Source organism: Anabrus simplex, chromosome 3 (assembly GCF_040414725.1).
Source record: "Anabrus simplex isolate iqAnaSimp1 chromosome 3, ASM4041472v1, whole genome shotgun sequence".
Taxonomy (NCBI): domain Eukaryota; kingdom Metazoa; phylum Arthropoda; class Insecta; order Orthoptera; family Tettigoniidae; genus Anabrus; species Anabrus simplex.
The window spans coordinates 335,103,809-335,123,992 of record NC_090267.1 but is presented as its reverse complement, the minus strand read 5'-3'; the positions used below and the strand labels follow the sequence as shown (position 1 = coordinate 335,123,992).

Sequence of the window (20,184 nt, the reverse complement as noted above, 5' to 3'; positions counted from 1 at the left end):
ACCTTTACGAATACAAATTTATTGAAAAACTAAACTTTGGCAAAGCAAATACCCCTATACACATCAATAAACTCTTCGGACCAAATATTGTTTATAACCTTTGTCAACTCCGACTAAAAGTATCAACATCATGACTCATAAATTTCAAATCTTCTTCCAAACACATTATTCAATTTTGATTACTATTTCCTCATCTTATTTACCAACTCTACTCCAGTACCTCCAATTTTAATTCAATTCCATTCCACTCATAGTTGGTTATCACCATATTTCAAATTTTCCAATAATAAAAAAAATATAATAATTTACCATCATAACCTTCGTTAATTCGTCAGAGTAACCTTTGAAATGTTAATATACAACCAAACTTCTTCCATACATTCTTTGAATAAATAAATTCGTATTTACTCTCCATACCTTCAAATTACTTCATCACTATATTATAAACCTTGTAATTACAATTACTAATTATCAAATTATTTACTTCATTACAACCCTCCATTCTGAAATGTATGAGGCTATGTAAATTCATTAAGCACAACATCCGCCGTGTAATTCATGAACTCATCATTTTAATTAATTAAATTCATTAAATTCATTATAATTCACTAAATTCGTGGTTATCATGTCATTATCATTGTTACCTCTAAGATCATAAATTTATCCAATTACGTTTGTAAGATCTGGTAATTTAACCCAAATTTTGATATATCATTTAATTATTCATCTCAAATTTTTATATAAAATAATCCCTATTATTATTTGAGTCCGAAACTATTTTACTTATTCTTTCTCAATACCATCCTCCACTCATATAAATGCTGATAATATGGAACGCACGCGCGAAATCGAAAGTAACCCTGACATAAATAAATTAAATTAATTCACCGATTCATTCAAAATTATAAATATCCCGCATATGCTTAATTAGCTGTTTATCATACACAAAACATATGCCTACCCTGTAGCAAGAAACCTACACTGCAATGATGAATGCACCTTAACCTACACTGATTCTACAAACAATGGGATAGAACCTCATTGTCACAAGTACAAACAACCACGTGAACTGAATTCAACATCGCAAGAAATATTGCAACTGCAAACCAGAATTTGCATTGCTCACACACTGAAGAACATATAACATGAACAAAACACAACATAATTCAATCATATAGTCACAGAGAAAATCATTATTCACTGACTCGGCCGGGCATCGAACTCCGACCCTCAGTATGGCATCACTACAGTGACCTATCATTATACTCGCCACAATGAACTGTCACGAAGTCTATCTATTATTATTTAATTTAAATGTGCTGTCCTATGTTCCACAAAACAGAATTATCTTACGAATGACTGCAATATTTTTTTACTTGTAAGACCCTACCACAGCTGCCATGGCTTCCTCTAATGCACAACACGCCGACCCGGTCTGCTGCCTTATCTCACGCCCCGACTCATTTCATTAACACGGCATTTTAACTTGTCCGCACCCAATTAATATTCTCTCTCTCTCCACTCTAAATGAAGCCACATGTTCCTCCACAATATCCTGCGTATTCTTGCTTTCTGTGCGAACAGTAACTAATTATATATAACACTCTCAATGCATCTTATTTGTTCCATATTTCACGTATATAATTCTGCATTTTCTCACTCAACATTATCAGGAACACGTATATCACTATGCCGATATTTATACATATATGGCGCTACACAATCTCATTGGTTCGACCCCTGCGGTTGGCATTTTGTGTCTGAGGCCCTACTTCAACACTAGCTAACTACATCTCGGATAAATTATAGGATGAAACTTATTCCCTACAGCACAATTTTCATTCACTGGTTAACAGTACACGTTACTTACTAATGACATATATTTTCAAATCCCACTGTAATGTGCCGGAATAACCAAGGTTCGAATCTTTGGTCAATAAAAATTTTCTTGACGAACTTTTCATGCGACATGCCAGGTTAATCTATCTACTCCCTTTGACTAATACCTTACTGATGCCTCCTAAATCACATTAAATATTCACACACACACACACACACACACACGCTAGTATTTATCAGAAGATCGCGCACTAAGGAAAACCATATTTCACACACGTAATAGAAGATCATTATTTACACACACATTATTTCCTCATTCGCGAAGACCATTTTCAACACACGCTATAATATCACAATATTTACTCCCCCCTAGGCATCAGTATAAAATTTACGACCTAAAAATCTAACTATCCTTGCTACAGTACTTAAAAGAAAATAAACGAATAATCATGCATTAATTTATTTACAAGTTAACAGCTAATCATGCACATGCCAGATATAATGAATCAGGGTACTTATCGATTCGGCGACGCTCCATACTCAGCTCCACGGCCTCATGGTTTCAGGTCGGCCCCATGATGTACTTAAGCCATCATACAGGCGGCCTCAGCACCTGAACCGATACCATTCTTCATAACCATGGTCTTCATTCTTGTGGCTTTAATGAATTCACACGACTTCACTTCTTAATACACTAAAACACATATAAAACACAGATATAATTCAATTATTCTAGCACATAAACACTTATTTACACTGGTAGTAAATACTTTGTTTCTGCTCTTTCCGCGAGTTTAACACGTGGCACTGCAAAGCGTCCTTGCATCGATCTCGCTCCGATCCTATTTTTCAGTTAATATTGTAAAAATCGCCTTCTTGAGTTTAACCAGATTTTGGTTGTTATTGAATTGAATACATAGTCTATCGGACCCGTAGTATCCTATCGACAACTAGTTAGTGGACTAGGAAATGCTCAATATTAGGGTTCCTCATGAACCACATACGCGTTACGTCCGACACGTTCAAATTTCCGTAGCAGAGTGAGTCTTCTGAGCGGCACGCGTCCTCTTCATGCACGCCAGCTCCTGGATAGGGAGCTCGGGGAACCCCATCAACAATGATGTAACATCCCGTCACGTATGCCTTCAATTATTTATTCCAATAAATTATTGCAAATATGCCGTCTTTAATTATTGTTCTCAAAACAGTTCAATATTGTTTTCACATTATCCCTTGGTGGATTTGATTATTTTTGGAGGTCATTTGTACGGCACCCATCTTTAATTTACCCCCATCATTCCAAAACTTGCCACGCTGCTATTCGCTGCCTGAAAGTGCTGCCAACTTAAAACTGGTGACCTTGATCACACACTTCACGGAATATTCCAGTACTTCCCATTTCATCATCAAATGACCCTGACACGTGGAACTTATCTTTAAACCTGGGCAAGCGAAATGGCGCCACACACCCGGCCTATAATGAAACTTTGGTTCATTCCCTTATATGCCATCTTTAATTTATAATATCTTAAAGACAATGCTATGAGCCAATTGGGCTCATCTTTCCCCCACTTTCTTTTTGGAAAAATTACTGACAAGGGATTTTTCCAACCATACATCTTCCAACATATCATTGTCTTTACATTTATTTCTTAACAAATCCAGATTTTAAACTCAAATTTTCTTCCTTAAGACGAGTATTATTCATTGTTAACTTAGCAGCCACCGTCTCCATCATTCCTCTAATTTCAATTAATTCTTCACAGGCACATTCTCCGCCAGAACTTTCGTTTTCATCAATTTCTCCTCTGGGCATCTCGTATGTAGTATCGTAGGTTAACATAACATCTTCTTCTTCTTCATCTTCCATCTCATCGTCTTCTTCTCCTCCTCCATCTTCTTCAGGATGTCCTTCAAGATCATCTTCGTCAACCATTGTTTCCTGGTCAATATTTCTCCTTGTGGGATAATATAATTTCAAATTTCCAGCATTATAAGTGCTCTCGACTCCTGTCTCTAAGTTTTTGACTTTATAAGAATTATTCTCATAGTCCTGTGTGACTGCATATGGCCCAACATAAAGTTCAGCAAATTTATGATAGAATTTTGAACTAGGATTTGAGACGGCAGGTTTCTTCACGAGAACCAATTCTCCCACACGTATACTTCGGTGGAACCTCTTATTGCGCATTCTTCGTAAACGTCGTTCAGCTTGTTCCTTGAGATGTTGAGATGTATTCTGGACGCAAAGCTCGTGTGAAGGTCTCGGATCACTTGGTAACGGGATTATACTTTCCCATGGTCTTTTCGGATATTCATTATGGTGTACGACAGTGGGTATCTGGCCAGTAGATTCATGTATCGTTGAATTAATACTCTCAGTTATGATTGGCAATACTCTGATCCATTTCCAATGTTCATTCCGACAATAAATTCTACAAAACTTCCCAATCTCTCTCATAATTCTCTCAGCAGGATTTGACTGGGGATTTCTAATTGAACTGAGTACATGTCCTATTCCCAAATTCTGAATGTCCCTTTTAAAATTTTCGGACGTGAACTGAGTCCCATGATCTGTTAATACAAATTCCGGCTTTCCCATCTGAGGTATAATTTTGTTCTTTATTTGACTAATACCGGCTTTCGTAGTTGCTCTTTGGATAGGACATAATGTCACAAATTTTGTAAACACATCAACGCATACCAGAATATATTTTGATCCTCTACTGGCACGTGGCAAAGGGCCGTAGAAATCCATTGCAAACAACTCTTTAGGCTTAGAGGGTAGCACTGGCCTAGGAATTTGTCTCATTAAAAATGGACAAGGTTTAATTCGCTGACATATATCACACGTCATTATAATTTTCCGCACCATGTCTTTCAAATTTGGCCAAATAAAGGTTTCTTTAATGGTCGCCGTCACCTTATCAATCCCAGCATGTCCTATCGAATGATGTGTAAGCCAGATCAATTCACATCTCAACTGTGGTGGTACAACAATCCTCAATTTCGTATGCTCTTCATCAATGAATTTGTGAAGTATCCCATTAAAGAAACTGTAATTTATAGCTTGTTTTTCTGCTTCTCTATATTCAACTGTCCCAGACTGCAATCTCTTCTGAAAATAATCCCTCAATTTCTTGGTCTCATCCCACAACTCTTGTGCTTCCGAAATGTTCCTAAGCTTTTCCAAAAACTGATTATCCTCTTGTGTAATTTCAATCAAATTTACTTCTGCTTTTCCAGGTTCAGGATTTCTACTCAACGCATCTGCAATTACATTCAACTTGCCAGCACAATGTTCAAGAGTAACATCATACTGCTGAACAAATAAGCCCCATCGGCTAACCCTCTCGCTTGACATAGTCGTCTTGAAAAGGAAGGTTAAAGCTTTATGATCCGTCCGAATAATAATAGGATAGCCATAAATATACTTCCTCCAATGTCCCAATGCTGTAACAATGGCAAGCATCTCCAACTCCGTCGTAGTGTACTTAATTTCGTGAGACCGCAATTTCCGACTCATAAAGGCCAAATAATTTACTTGGTGATCTTTGTTTGCCGACTCTTGATATAAGACTGCTCCAATTCCCACAACTGAAGCATCTGTCTGAACTATAAATGGTTTTCCGAAATCTGGGTACCCCAATTTCACACTATTAGCTAATGATTCCTTCGTCTTCAAAAATGCATTTTCACAATTTTCATCCCATTTCCATTTCTTATCCTTCTTTAACAAATCCTGAAGAGGCGCAACAACTTCCGTATACAAGGGACAATGGTCTGAGAAAAAGTTACACATTCCCAAAAACTGACGAACATGTTTGATTCTCATGGGTCTGGGAAAATTTTGTATGGATCTGATCTTTACAGGACTAGGTTTGACGCCATTGCCGTCCACAATATGACCTAAAAACATGATACTCCTTTGACAAAAGTGGGACTTTTCAAGATTTACTTTAAAATTTGCACGATTTAAATTTTCCAAAAGTTTGTGCAATACGTCAAAATGCTCTTCCAAAGTCTCCGTTGCAATCATGATATCATCTACATATCTGACTGTAGAATCTTTGACTTCCTGCGTTAAATTCTTATCTAGGGCTCGGATCAAAGCAGAACCAGCTGTCTTCAAACCAAAAGGTAATCGGTTAAAGATATACGTCTGTTGGTCGAACAGAAATCCTGTCAAAACCTTAGTAGCTTCATCCAATTCAATATGGTGATACGATGACGTCAGGTCGATAGTCGTAAAGTAATGTTTGCCTCGGAATTTTCTCAACAATTCCTTGATAGGAGGGGCCTTATCGTATTCAGGCACAAATCGTTGATTTATGGCTCTTGCGTCCAAGCAAACCCGGACGCTTCCATTAGGTTTTTCAACAATCACCAAAGGATTCAAAAATGGTGTAGGTGTTTTAGATATTAAACCGTTATCCTCCATTTCCTTGATTACTTCTTTAACTTTAGGGTAAAACTTCTCTGCTACTGGGTAAGGTCTTTGTTTAAACGGTTCCCAACTATTTACTTTCAGCTCATATTTATAATTTGGAATCTTCCCCGGTTTGGATCCGAATACTGTTTTATGGTGGCCTAAAACTCCCTTTAATTTTGACTTATCTTCTTCTCCTATCATAGCTTCTGATACTTTATTTTTGACTTTTTCACCGAAATCTGGTAACTCAGTCTCCCTTTCCAATGCAAAAATCATTTCCTCGAATTCTTCTAGAATAGCATCCTGATTTTGATGTATGTTTCTAACTATCTCTTCCACCGATTGTTCTGCCAACCAAATTCTTTCTTCTCCCTCAACGTTTGGTAGTTGGTTTAACTGAATTTCTGACTGATCACCACTGAGATTGAAGTTTATTACATCCTTTTCCATATCAATAACTGCCTTAAATTCTCGAAGAAAGTCAGCCCCTATAATCATGTTGAATTCCATCCGGTTCATTATAATGAATGGGTGAGACATGATATTACTTCCAACTTCTACATCTACATAAGCTTGACTTTTACATGTTGTAACTTTGTCTGGTATTATGCCTCGAATTTTAACTGACGCTACTGGTATAATTGGTATTTGACATTTCTTCTGTAATTCATCGACTAAAACTTGTGATACCACACTAACGCTGGCTCCAGTATCCACCAAACATCTGACCCTCAGACTCCCAACTCTGACATAAATAACAGGTAACTTCTTTACTTCATTATTTACAAATCTATCTTTATCCTCTACAAGATCTTCTGGTCTAGCTATCCAAGAATCAATGGTTGCAATTGCCCATCCATGATTATCCTGATGGCGACGTCCTGCGGTTGCACTATCTTGGAGTACTACATTTCGGCTTTTTTTTAGCTCCATTTCCCTCCATTGAAAACCTTGGGGCATTTATATTTAATCCACCAGATTCCTCTCTACGTCTATGAGCCTGATATTCCCTACTCTCAGCTCCATGACTTCTGTCCTGATTCCCTTGTTGAATCGCACTCTTCCACGGGTCCGACGATACTCCTTTCGTGGCCAACTCCTCAACATATCTTCTAGACTCATTCCTGCGTTCTTGAAGATCCATTCTGTCGTTTTCTTCTCTTCGTGGTCGACCTCTTGCATCACCTGATCTATTATATGTTGGATATGGTCTTCTCATCTCTCCAAACCTTCCATATCTATATCGGTACCCTTGTCTTCTGTTTCCTCCATAATTCTGATTATAATTTGATTCATGACTTCTGTCGTTGACTCGTCCTGTTCCAAATGATTGAGCTTTCCAATTTCTTCCCTGGTATCCTCCTCGATACTCTCTGTTCTGATTATCATCGTTCTTGTTGCTGTACGTGTTGGTTCCCTGGGTCTTCCTCTCTGTTGAATTCTCTTCCTTGGTCAAGTCAATGGTATGGACTGTTTCAATGTTCCGATTCCTAGGATGATACAAGTTCGATGTTTGATCTAATTGCCTCAACAATACTTCGGCCTCTACAGCTGTTTTCACGTTCGCAGCTATCAATGTCCTTTGCACATCCACAGGTAGCTGTCTTTCGATTGATGCGATTAACTCTTCTTCTGGAGGCGGACAGTCTAACTCCCTAAGCTTCAAAAGTTGCCCACTGAAAAAGCCTGCGTATCTCGTGGGTACTGTGCTCTGGTATTTTCGTGAATACAGTTCAAGTCTGAGTCCTTGTTGAACCTCCTGGCCCCAGTATTTTTGTAAAAAGGCACGCTTGAATCCTTCATAATCGTCAAAACAATATTTGAAAGCTTTAAACCAGATCAATGGTTGTCCATCTAGAAATCGCTCTACGATCCTCAACTGTCTATCCGAATGAATTCTGTTGTCCTGAATATATTCTATCATCTCTCTAAGGAAACTTTTTGGCGTTATCTCGGGTCCACCAGTGAATTTCCTTGGCTTTCCCTCTGATAATCTCATCAATTCAAAGTATGGAATTGGTCCCATAATCTGTGGCGTTGAAGTTCGTTCTTCGAATGGTTGGTTGGTAGTTTCAGGTAAACGGGTCTGATCTACTCCATTTCCCAATCCTACACTACTAGAATGGCTTCCTGCTTGCTCTAAGACGCTCTGTTTATTTATCATTGATCGCATAAGCAGTTCGCCCTTAGTCTCCTGTAATTTCAATATCTCGACATCATCCTTAAGTCCCTTGATTTGTCCGATCTCCTCTTTCATCTCTTTCATTAACTCTTCGTGTATGTCCACCTTCACTTCCGTCTTATGGCATTTATGAGCCCATTCACTAATTTGCTTAGTTACTTCACAACCTTCAGCTCGAAGATCCGCTTGCACTCCATTTATTTCCTCCAAGAGTTCCTTCCTATTTTCAGCCATCTCTTCTTTCAATTGGTCTTCTACCTTCTTAACTTCTCCATGGACATTATCTCTTAATTGCAACAACCGGTCATTAAATCCCTCGGCAGTCTTGACAAACGATTCATGTGTTTCTATTTGTAGCTTGGTGACTTTGGCGTCTGTCAATACGATAGCTTCCTCGATATCAACCATCTTATCCTTGATCGAATTTACGGCTTTCTGTTGACCCTCGACGTTTATTTCGACTTGACTCAGTTTCTCCGACAACCTGGCATCTACTTGCGATACTGTTAAAGCGACCTGATCTATCTTTTCTTCCAACTTGTCACTGCGGGTTACAGCTTCCATTCGGACCTCTTCTATCTGCTTCTCTAATCTTTGAGCATTCCTATCACAGCCCTCTTTAACTATAGTTATCTCTGTCGATAGCTGATCCTTGATACTGACCATCTGGTCCCTAACTTCTTTAAATTGTTCATTCGCACTCTCCTTGACTTCTTTAAATTGTTCATTGACACCTTGGAATTGTTGGTTAACACCTTGAAATTGTTCATTCGCGCTCTCCTTAACTTCCCTAAATTGTTCATTAGTGCTTTCCTTCGCTTCCCTAAATCGTTCATTCATGTCCTCCCTCAATTCATTCATGAGTTCGGTCATAAGACCCTTCACCACCTCCACATCTACCATATTATCTTTCTGAGAAACGGGCCTTCCCTCTAACCAAGTGCCGTGGATATGAGAAAGAATAAGTTCAAATTTCCATAATTACTATCATATAATTTAATTCCAGCTTCTTTACTTTACGTTACGTGGATAATATCAATCAAAAATTAGGCCTAAAACATTGCCATCTAGAAGCTGTCCCTATTTCATCTACATTTTGCCAAAGTTTTATACAAAGAAAGCAAAACCCGAAATAAATTCGCTAACAAATATTTAACACAACCCCAAAGAAATTTAACATCGAACCACCGAATATCGCGATACTATCATTGGGCTTTCGAATTATTAAGTACTTCACATACAGTACATGCCAGTATACAAACACATGCCCTCAGCATTACGGCGGATACGACCAAAACAATGGCCCATATCGTCGTAAACTGACACCATAACATTTGTTACTGCCATTTTCCACAACTTGAGACCGAGGTCATCTCATCCTTCCACGAAAATCTACGATTATTCTTAAACTATTGCCCCTGGCTGAATTTATTTGAAAAATAAACCAGACATTTTTAACCTCGTTTGGATTTAACACAATCCCTCTATTCTTTTGGGCATTTCTATTAAGTGACTGTCATGAGCCTATGTCCATAACAATGGTACTCACGATCTGTTCTCATTCAGTTTCGCAAAATAGTCTACATTTACATGTCACTCATAAAATATCTAACAAAAATCGTGAAACCCGAAATTTAGGATTTTTCCAAAAAAAATTCCAAAATTTCTATCATCACCATGATCAACTTGGTTCCACTTAATGGGTAAACACACAATCGTGCCCCACGTCACGGGCGAAAACTCGACCCTTTACCCTTCCTGCCTTTGAAATGTGGCACCGGCTTGAGACATCACAGGGTCGCTGACTGGGTACTACCCACAAAGACATCTTCGAATATTATAAATTAACCTTAAATTAATTATGCAGGAAGGATAAAAGAGAAGAAAATAAAATAATTAAATAAAAATCTGAGTGAGAACCTTTACGAATACAAATTTATTGAAAAACTAAACTTTGGCAAAGCAAATACCCCTATACACATCAATAAACTCTTCGGACCAAATATTGTTTATAACCTTTGTCAACTCCGACTAAAAGTATCAACATCATGACTCATAAATTTCAAATCTTCTTCCAAACACATTATTCAATTTTGATTACTATTTCCTCATCTTATTTACCAACTCTACTCCAGTACCTCCAATTTTAATTCAATTCCATTCCACTCATAGTTGGTTATCACCATATTTCAAATTTTCCAATAATAAAAAAATATAATAATTTACCATCATAACCTTCGTTAATTCGTCAGAGTAACCTTTGAAATGTTAATATACAACCAAACTTCTTCCATTCATTCTTTGAATAAATAAATTCGTATTTACTCTCCATACCTTCAAATTACTTCATCACTATATTATAAACCTTGTAATTACAATTACTAATTATCAAATTATTTACTTGATTACAACCCTCCATTCTGAAATGTATGAGGCTATGTAAATTCATTAAGCACAACATCCGCCGTGTAATTCATGAACTCATCATTTTAATTAATTAAATTCATTAAATTCATTATAATTCACTAAATTCGTGGTTATCATGTCATTATCATTGTTACCTCTAAGATCATAAATTTATCCAATTACGTTTGTAAGATCTGGTAATTTAACCCAAATTTTGATATATCATTTAATTATTCATCTCAAATTTTTATATAAAATAATCCCTATTATTATTTGAGTCCGAAACTATTTTACTTATTCTTTCTCAATACCATCCTCCACTCATATAAATGCTGATAATATGGAACGCACGCGCGAAATCGAAAGTAACCCTGACATAAATAAATTAAATTAATTCACCGATTCATTCAAAATTATAAATATCCCGCATATGCTTAATTAGCTGTTTATCATACACAAAACATATGCCTACCCTGTAGCAAGAAACCTACACTGCAATGATGAATGCACCTTAACCTACACTGATTCTACAAACAATGGGATAGAACCTCATTGTCACAAGTACAAACAACCACGTGAACTGAATTCAACATCGCAAGAAATATTGCAACTGCAAACCAGAATTTGCATTGCTCACACACTGAAGAACATATAACATGAACAAAACACAACATAATTCAATCATATAGTCACAGAGAAAATCATTATTCACTGACTCGGCCAGGCATCGAACTCCGACCCTCAGTATGGCATCACTACAGTGACCTATCATTATACTCGCCACAATGAACTGTCACGAAGTCTATCTATTATTATTTAATTTAAATGTGCTGTCCTATGTTCCACAAAACAGAATTATCTTACGAATGACTGCAATATTTTTTTTACTTGTAAGACCCTACCACAGCTGCCATGGCTTCCTCTAATGCACAACACGCCGACCCGGTCTGCTGCCTTATCTCACGCCCCGACTCATTTCATTAACACGGCATTTTAACTTGTCCGCACCCAATTAATATTCTCTCTCTCTCCACTCTAAATGAAGCCACATGTTCCTCCACAATATCCTGCGTATTCTTGCTTTCTGTGCGAACAGTAACTAATTATATATAACACTCTCAATGCATCTTATTTGTTCCATATTTCACGTATATAATTCTGCATTTTCTCACTCAACATTATCAGGAACACGTATATCACTATGCCGATATTTATACATATATGGCGCTACACAATCTCATTGGTTCGACCCCTGCGGTTGGCATTTTGTGTCTGAGGCCCTACTTCAACACTAGCTAACTACATCTCGGATAAATTATAGGATGAAACTTATTCCCTACAGCACAATTTTCATTCACTGGTTAACAGTACACGTTACTTACTAATGACATATATTTTCAAATCCCACTGTAATGTGCCGGAATAACCAAGGTTCGAATCTTTGGTCAATAAAAATTTTCTTGACGAACTTTTCATGCGACATGCCAGGTTAATCTATCTACTCCCTTTGACTAATACCTTACTGATGCCTCCTAAATCACATTAAATATTCACACACACACACACACACACACACGCTAGTATTTATCAGAAGATCGCGCACTAAGGAAAACCATATTTCACACACGTAATAGAAGATCATTATTTACACACACATTATTTCCTCATTCGCGAAGACCATTTTCAACACACGCTATAATATCACAATATTTACTCCCCCCTAGGCATCAGTATAAAATTTACGACCTAAAAATCTAACTATCCTTGCTACAGTACTTAAAAGAAAATAAACGAATAATCATGCATTAATTTATTTACAAGTTAACAGCTAATCATGCACATGCCAGATATAATGAATCAGGGTACTTATCGATTCGGCGACGCTCCATACTCAGCTCCACGGCCTCATGGTTTCAGGTCGGCCCCATGATGTACTTAAGCCATCATACAGGCGGCCTCAGCACCTGAACCGATACCATTCTTCATAACCATGGTCTTCATTCTTGTGGCTTTAATGAATTCACACGACTTCACTTCTTAATACACTAAAACACATATAAAACACAGATATAATTCAATTATTCTAGCACATAAACACTTATTTACACTGGTAGTAAATACTTTGTCTCTGCTCTTTCCGCGAGTTTAACACGTGGCACTGCAAAGCGTCCTTGCATCGATCTCGCTCCGATCCTATTTTTCAGTTAATATTGTAAAAATCGCCTTCTTGAGTTTAACCAGATTTTGGTTGTTATTGAATTGAATACATAGTCTATCGGACCCGTAGTATCCTATCGACAACTAGTTAGTGGACTAGGAAATGCTCAATATTAGGGTTCCTCATGAACCACATACGCGTTACGTCCGACACGTTCAAATTTCCGTAGCAGAGTGAGTCTTCTGAGCGGCACGCGTCCTCTTCATGCACGCCAGCTCCTGGATAGGGAGCTCGGGGAACCCCATCAACAATGATGTAACATCCCGTCACGTATGCCTTCAATTATTTATTCCAATAAATTATTGCAAATATGCCGTCTTTAATTATTGTTCTCAAAACAGTTCAATATTGTTTTCACATTATCCCTTGGTGGATTTGATTATTTTTGGAGGTCATTTGTACGGCACCCATCTTTAATTTACCCCCATCATTCCAAAACTTGCCACGCTGCTATTCGCTGCCTGAAAGTGCTGCCAACTTAAAACTGGTGACCTTGATCACACACTTCACGGAATATTCCAGTACTTCCCATTTCATCATCAAATGACCCTGACACGTGGAACTTATCTTTAAACCTGGGCAAGCGAAATGGCGCCACACACCCGGCCTATAATGAAACTTTGGTTCATTCCCTTATATGCCATCTTTAATTTATAATATCTTAAAGACAATGCTATGAGCCAATTGGGCTCAATAGTGTAATACGAAAGGAATGAAAGGAATCTATAATAATACCAATTTATAAAGGAAAGGGTGATAAAAGAAAACCAGAGAACTACAGACCAATCAGCCTGACCAGTATAGTTTGTAAAATACTGGAGAGTTTAATATTAAAGTACATCAGAGGGATATGTGATGATAAAAACTGGTTCTTGAGGAGCCAGCATGGATTTAGAAAGAAATTTTCTTGTGAGGCACAACTGGTGGGATTTCAGCAGGACATATCAGACCAATTGGATTCAGGAGGCCAGTTAGATTACATAGCCATAGATCTTTCCAAAGCCTTTGATAGAGTGGAACATGGAATATTATTAAAGAAATTGGAGGGAATAGGATTGGACGTAAGGGTTACACGTTGGGTAAAAACATTTCTAAATTCAAGGGTTCAGAAAGTCGAAGTAGGAAATAACGTATCGCAGGAAGAGAAAGTTTGGAAGGGAATTGCACAGGGTAGTATAATCGGTCCGTTACTTTTCTTCATCATCATCATCATCATCTGTTTACCCTCCAGGTTCGGTTTTTCCCTCGGACTTGCGAGGTATCCCACCTCTACCGCCTCAAGGGCAGTGTCCTGGAGCTTCAGACTCTTGGTCGGGGGAGACAACTGGGGAGTATGACCAGTACCTCGCCCAGGCGGCCTCAACTGCTGTGCTGAACAGGGGCATTGTGGAGGGATGAGAAGATTGGAAGGGATAGGCAAGGGAGAGGGAAGGAAGCGGCCGTGCCCTTAAGTTAGGTACCATCCCGGCATTCGCCTGGAGAAGTGGGAAACCACGGAAAACCACTTCCAGGATGGCTGAGATGGGAATCGAACCCACCTCTACTCAGTTGACCTCCCGAGGCTGAGTGGACCCCGTTCCAGCCCTCGTACCACTTTTCAAATTTCGTGGCAGAGCCGGGAATCGAACCCGGGCCTCCGGGGGTGGCAGCTAATCACGCTAACCACTACACCACAGAGGCGGACCGTTACTTTTCTTAATATACGTAAATGATTTAGGGAATAATATAACCTTAAAAAATAAGATTGTATGCAGATGACATAATTGTTTATAGGGAAATAAATACCATTGAGGATTGTTCAGAATTACAAAGGGACCTTGAGAGTATCCAACAATGGGTTGAAGAGAATAATATGAAGGTTAATGGAGGCAAATCAACTGTTACAACATTTACAAACAGGAGTTTTAAACCTGAATTTGAATAGACTTTGGATGGGGTAGTTATCCCAAAAGATGGCAAGTGCAAATACTTAGGTGTGAGATTTGAAAGTAATTTGCACTGGAAGGGTCATGTGGATGACATTGCTGGGAAAGCATACAGATCGTTACATGTCATAATGAGGCTACTTAAAGGATGCAACAAAGAATTAAAAGAGAAAAGTTACCTAAGTATGGTTCGTCCATTATTGGAATATGCAAACAGTGTTTGGGATCCTCACCAAGAATACCTAATAAAAGAAATAGATAGTGTGCAGAGGAAAGCAGCAAGATTTGCAACAGGGGATTTCAGGAGAAAGAGTAGTGTATCAGAAATGTTAAAGGAACTAGGGTGGGAAACTTTAAGTAAGAGAAGGGAGAAAACTAGACTTATAGGATTATATAGAGCCTATACAGGAGAAGCAGCATGGGAAGATATCCGTGATAGGCTTCAGTTGGAAAATAATTATATCGGCAGGGCTGACCACAAATATAAAATTAGAAGGAATTTTAGCAGAAGCGATTGCGGTAAATTTTCATTCATGGGGAAGGGTGTGAAGGAGTGGAACAGTTTACCAGGGGTAGTGTTTGATCCTTTTCCAAAATCTGTACAGATATTCAAGAAGAGAATAAACAGCAACAGAGAAAATAATGAAATGTTAGAGGGCATTCGACCAGTGCAGGTTAATATAAATAAAAAATGTGTGTGATTAAATTAATTCCATCCCCTGGTCTAAGGAGTTGGACAGCCAAAGTAGGGGACTGCCTGTAGGGGTGAAGTACAGTGGGGACTTTGAGGGCCCTGGGACCGCTACGGTAGCTGTGAAGGCCCTTCAGGAACTCTGAAAAGTGGTGGCAAAAAGGGCTCTGGTTAAGACGCAGCAGGTCGTTATGCTACTTAGGTTCCAGAATGGGTAAAAAAAAATTTAAAAAAAATAAATGCAATGTAAATTTTAATCTTACACCGGTTGTATAGTATCATTTGAAGTAATTCCACATACTGTATATCAGTTGACTATATTTATAAGTAGTACAGGAGATATTATAAGTAGAATTTTGTAAACAATATAAATTTATTAAGGATGAGCTGTGTATTTAATAGAAAAAGTTGTTAGCGTAAATTGTATAATATTGTATTTTAGGAAAATTTTCTTCTCTTGTTAATTTAATATTTAGTGTTTGACAATAATGTATTTTAGTGTACCATTTGCCACCGAGGTAGACACCTCATTTGCAAATAAAGAGATTTTGATTTGATTTGATTTGATTTGATTTGATTTGATTTGATTTGTTTTGATTTGATTTGATTTGATTTGATTTGATTTGATTTGATTTGATTTGATTTGATTTGATTTGATTTGATTTGATTTGATTTGATTTGATTTGATCTGCCTGGTGTGGAAAATGCAACATTGTAAGGCTTCTGTTGGCGAGGGCGTTGACTGTGCGGAACGGTGCGTGTAGCCGGCCTGAGTGTCTCAGACGGCAGAGCGCTGACTATCTGAACGGAAGCCAGCGGGTTCGATTCTAGTTCAGTCCAGTGTTATTTGAAAATGCTCAAATATGCCATCCTCATGTCAGTAGATTTACGAGCACACAAAAGAACTCCTGTGGGACGAAAACCCGCGCATCAGTCTCCGAAACAATATTAGTAGTTATTGAAGTGAAAATAGTATTATTATTATTATTATTATTATTATTATTATTATTATTATTCGTAAGGTAAAAGTGCATAAAACAAAAAAGATGCAGAAGTATATTTTGCATAAATTTAATAATGTGCAGCTTTTCATGGTGAAACATGACACTGCCTGTTTTGGTTCCCTTAATATGCTACGCCGCTGTATATACTAATCAAATAATGTATAGCCTAGTGCACTCTCCGGATATCCCTTAATTTAAATACCGAATTTCAAGAAAATGATGTTCACGAAAACATCCAGAGAGACAGTCACGAATTGAACATAACCTATTTTCGAATTTTGTATACTTAACTTATACCTAAAGACAGAATTAGAATAACAGTTGGACAACGGCTAATATGGCTTTAGAACACAAAAAGAAACTAGGGAGGCTATGTTAGCATTACGTCAAATTTTGGAAAGAAAGAAGTTAACAGAAAAACTTATGTAACATTTCTTGGTTCGGAAATAGCCTTCGATAATGTTGAAGTAATGGGGTACATGGGACTTGACTGTAATGACAGACGTCTTATTCCGAATCTATATAAAGCTCAAACCACCGAAGTTAATATTTATGGCACTACAAGAGAAGCAAAAGTTAGAAAAGGAGTATGACAAGGTTGCCCGCTGTTACCATATCTCTTTAACCTGTTCGTAGAAAATGCAGTTCTAGAAATGAAATGGCACACTAAAGGGGTGAATTTTAATGGTATTCAGGTGCTTAGCACCCGCTTTGCAGATGATATGGCTAATTCTAAAAAGGATATGAGTAAGATGCTGAGAACATTCAAGTATTCCTTTAAAATTTTAAGTAAAATTAAATATAAAGAAAACAAAATTCATGATAGTAGACAAAAAGGAACCCTGTAGCTAGAAAAAACTCAAAATTAAATAACATACCAATAGAACAAGTCACAGACTTCTCCTGTTTGGGTAGTATGATTACCTCTGATAACAGGTCCTTTTTGGAAATCAAGAAAAGAATAATGGTAGCAAAACAAGACTTCCGAAATACGAAAAAATATTGTTAAACAACCATCTCAGTTTGGAGACCAAAAAATTATTTCTCAAGACCTTTCTTTGGAGTGTGCTACTGTATGGATGTGAAACCAAGGCATTAGAGAAACAGGAAGAAACAAAACTTGAGGTTGCAGTAATGAGGTTTAGGAGAAGAATTACAAAAACAAATTGTATTGCTAATAAACAAATGATCTTGTTTTAAAGAACGTAAAGGTGGATCGTAGTCTATTAAATACTATAATGAAGAGGAAAACAAAGTTCCTTGGACATGTTCTAAGGCATGACTCTCTTCTCCAATCATCGAAGGTGAAGTACTGGGAAAGAGACCCAGGGAGCGACCAAGGATGTTATATATCAGAAACTCCGTCGGTGACCCGGCATGTTATTCATATAGTAACATGAAGAGGTTGGCAGAAAATCGTCATATGTGGCTACAGCGACAAGTCATTGCCGTTAAAAGATGATGGTGATGATAATGAATCTGCGATTAAAACGAAGTATGAACTAAAAATTTGAAGTGTATGGACAAAATTGTAATTTTATTTATATAGATGTGTTGTAGGCGCGTCTTCATAATACTATCTACAGAGCTGCAAAACCACCAGAATGAAAAATATACAGCGATAAGCGATCCCATCCTTCATATTTTGTTATTGAGCCGAAGGTCGATACCCATTCAGTTACAGGTGATCTGGCAACCTTGCTTGGATCCGTGAACGACAGCACTTCAGGACGAATGCATGGGAGCACGCGTAGCCGCCTATCGGAGAAAGCTGTAGTTAGAGTCGTCCATAAGGTTCTTTATGATCTGCACGCCTTGTAGCACGGCTGGCCTATTCGTGTGCTTTGGAGGAACTGTGTCGCTTAGACGTCCAATTCTTGGAATTGTTGACGCTTCCTCCCAAAGTGCGGCTGTAAATCACATCCTCTCTTCTCTTCGACAATCACCCTCTTTGGGACGACCTTGTCTTGCAGGTCTTTTAAACCTGGCTTGACGATTTGTTTTGAAAAGTCCTCCCGGTTAGCATCTTGCAATTAGATCGCGTTTTGTCGAAGAACTATTTCAAGGGTTTAAACTGACATTCTTACGTCAAAGGTTTTAATAGGTAGTCTTTCACTTCGTAATACAGCTGGAAAGATGAGATAAGCAGTAAAGTAATTACGACAGTACCTGAATGAACATTGGAAATGGAAAACTACAACCTGTTTTCCAGTCAATCACCGGGTCAGGGATGTAATGAATGAAGCAGATATAGGCTATTAGTACGATGGGGTCGCCACTCCCAAAGTGATTTATTAATGACTGACAGATGCTATGAAATGAGAATGGAGAGTTGCTGGAATGAAAGATGACACGGAAAACCGGAGTACCCGGAGAAAAACCTGTCCCGCCTCCGCTTTGTCCAGCACAAATCTCACATGGAGTGACCGGGATTTGAACCACGGTATCCAGCGGTGAGAGGCCGACGCGCTGCCGTCTGAGCCACGGAGGCTTGAATGAACATTATACAAGTAATAATGATGTTTCTCCTTAATGGTACAGATGAAGGTGAATTCTTCGAAGTTAGGTAGTCATGAAAATGAACATAGGAACGTTAATATCAACACATGACTATCCCCTCCCCCCCCCCCTCCCACTGTTTAGAAATCAGGCTCCGAAAGTTGTACAGAGGACTGGGAACTTCTGTAACTTTGAGTGTGTCGATACTAGGTCAAATTATTTTCGATAAGGGGAAGAAATACTTTACTTTCTGCACCTTTCTAGCCGTGTTTTTTTTAAATTGTAGAAATCACTTGTTTATGTTGTCAAAGTCAAAATTAGGAAGTCTTACAAATTGAGATGTTTACCTGTACTTTATTTGTGAATTTTCGGGAACTACAAAGCTGATATAACATGAACTAGGCATGGCATTTCCGCGGAGTTGGGGGACGGGTACACACACACGCACTCAGTAAGTTCTTCCCGTATTGCAATGGACTGGGTGTCACAGTGTAGAACTACCAACGTAATTCAGCACGAGCCGCGACTGAATTGTGTTGTGACTGCGTTTGACTGACTCGATACAATGGAGAGAAGCAGTGCACCAAGTATGACCTTTCATTGTTGACTGGAAGATTTCCAAATAGCTAGCCTGCCTTCTGTTTACGAAATCAATACATCCACGTCCATGTTCCATAGATACTAAAGAGGCGTTGCCAAAGCTGCTTTTAATCTAAGTACAGAAGTGATCGATGGGCAACAGTCAAATTGATCCATGCGTTTCTTACGTCAGACATGTCACTCAATGGCGGGATGTTATTTTCAAACTTACTTCCAAAGTCCATAATGTCTAATATATCTTTATGGTATAATAGATATAAATTTCTATTCATATGTTCGAAAATAACATGTCTGTGGTACTAAGACAGAACACGATATGTCAAAAAACTTGATTTTTCAGGAAGCGCTTTTAAAAGTTTCTGAGCTCGCTGAAATTCATATTGTATTC

At 38.1% G+C, this 20,184-nt stretch overlaps 1 protein-coding gene across 3 annotated transcripts in view; it reads left to right on the top strand.

The window, feature by feature from the left end:
* Nucleotides 1-20,184, top strand: part of LOC136866339 (protein Fe65 homolog) — a 331,485-nt gene that overhangs the window by 252,267 nt on the left and 59,034 nt on the right. The gene's annotated exons all lie outside the window — the stretch shown is intronic.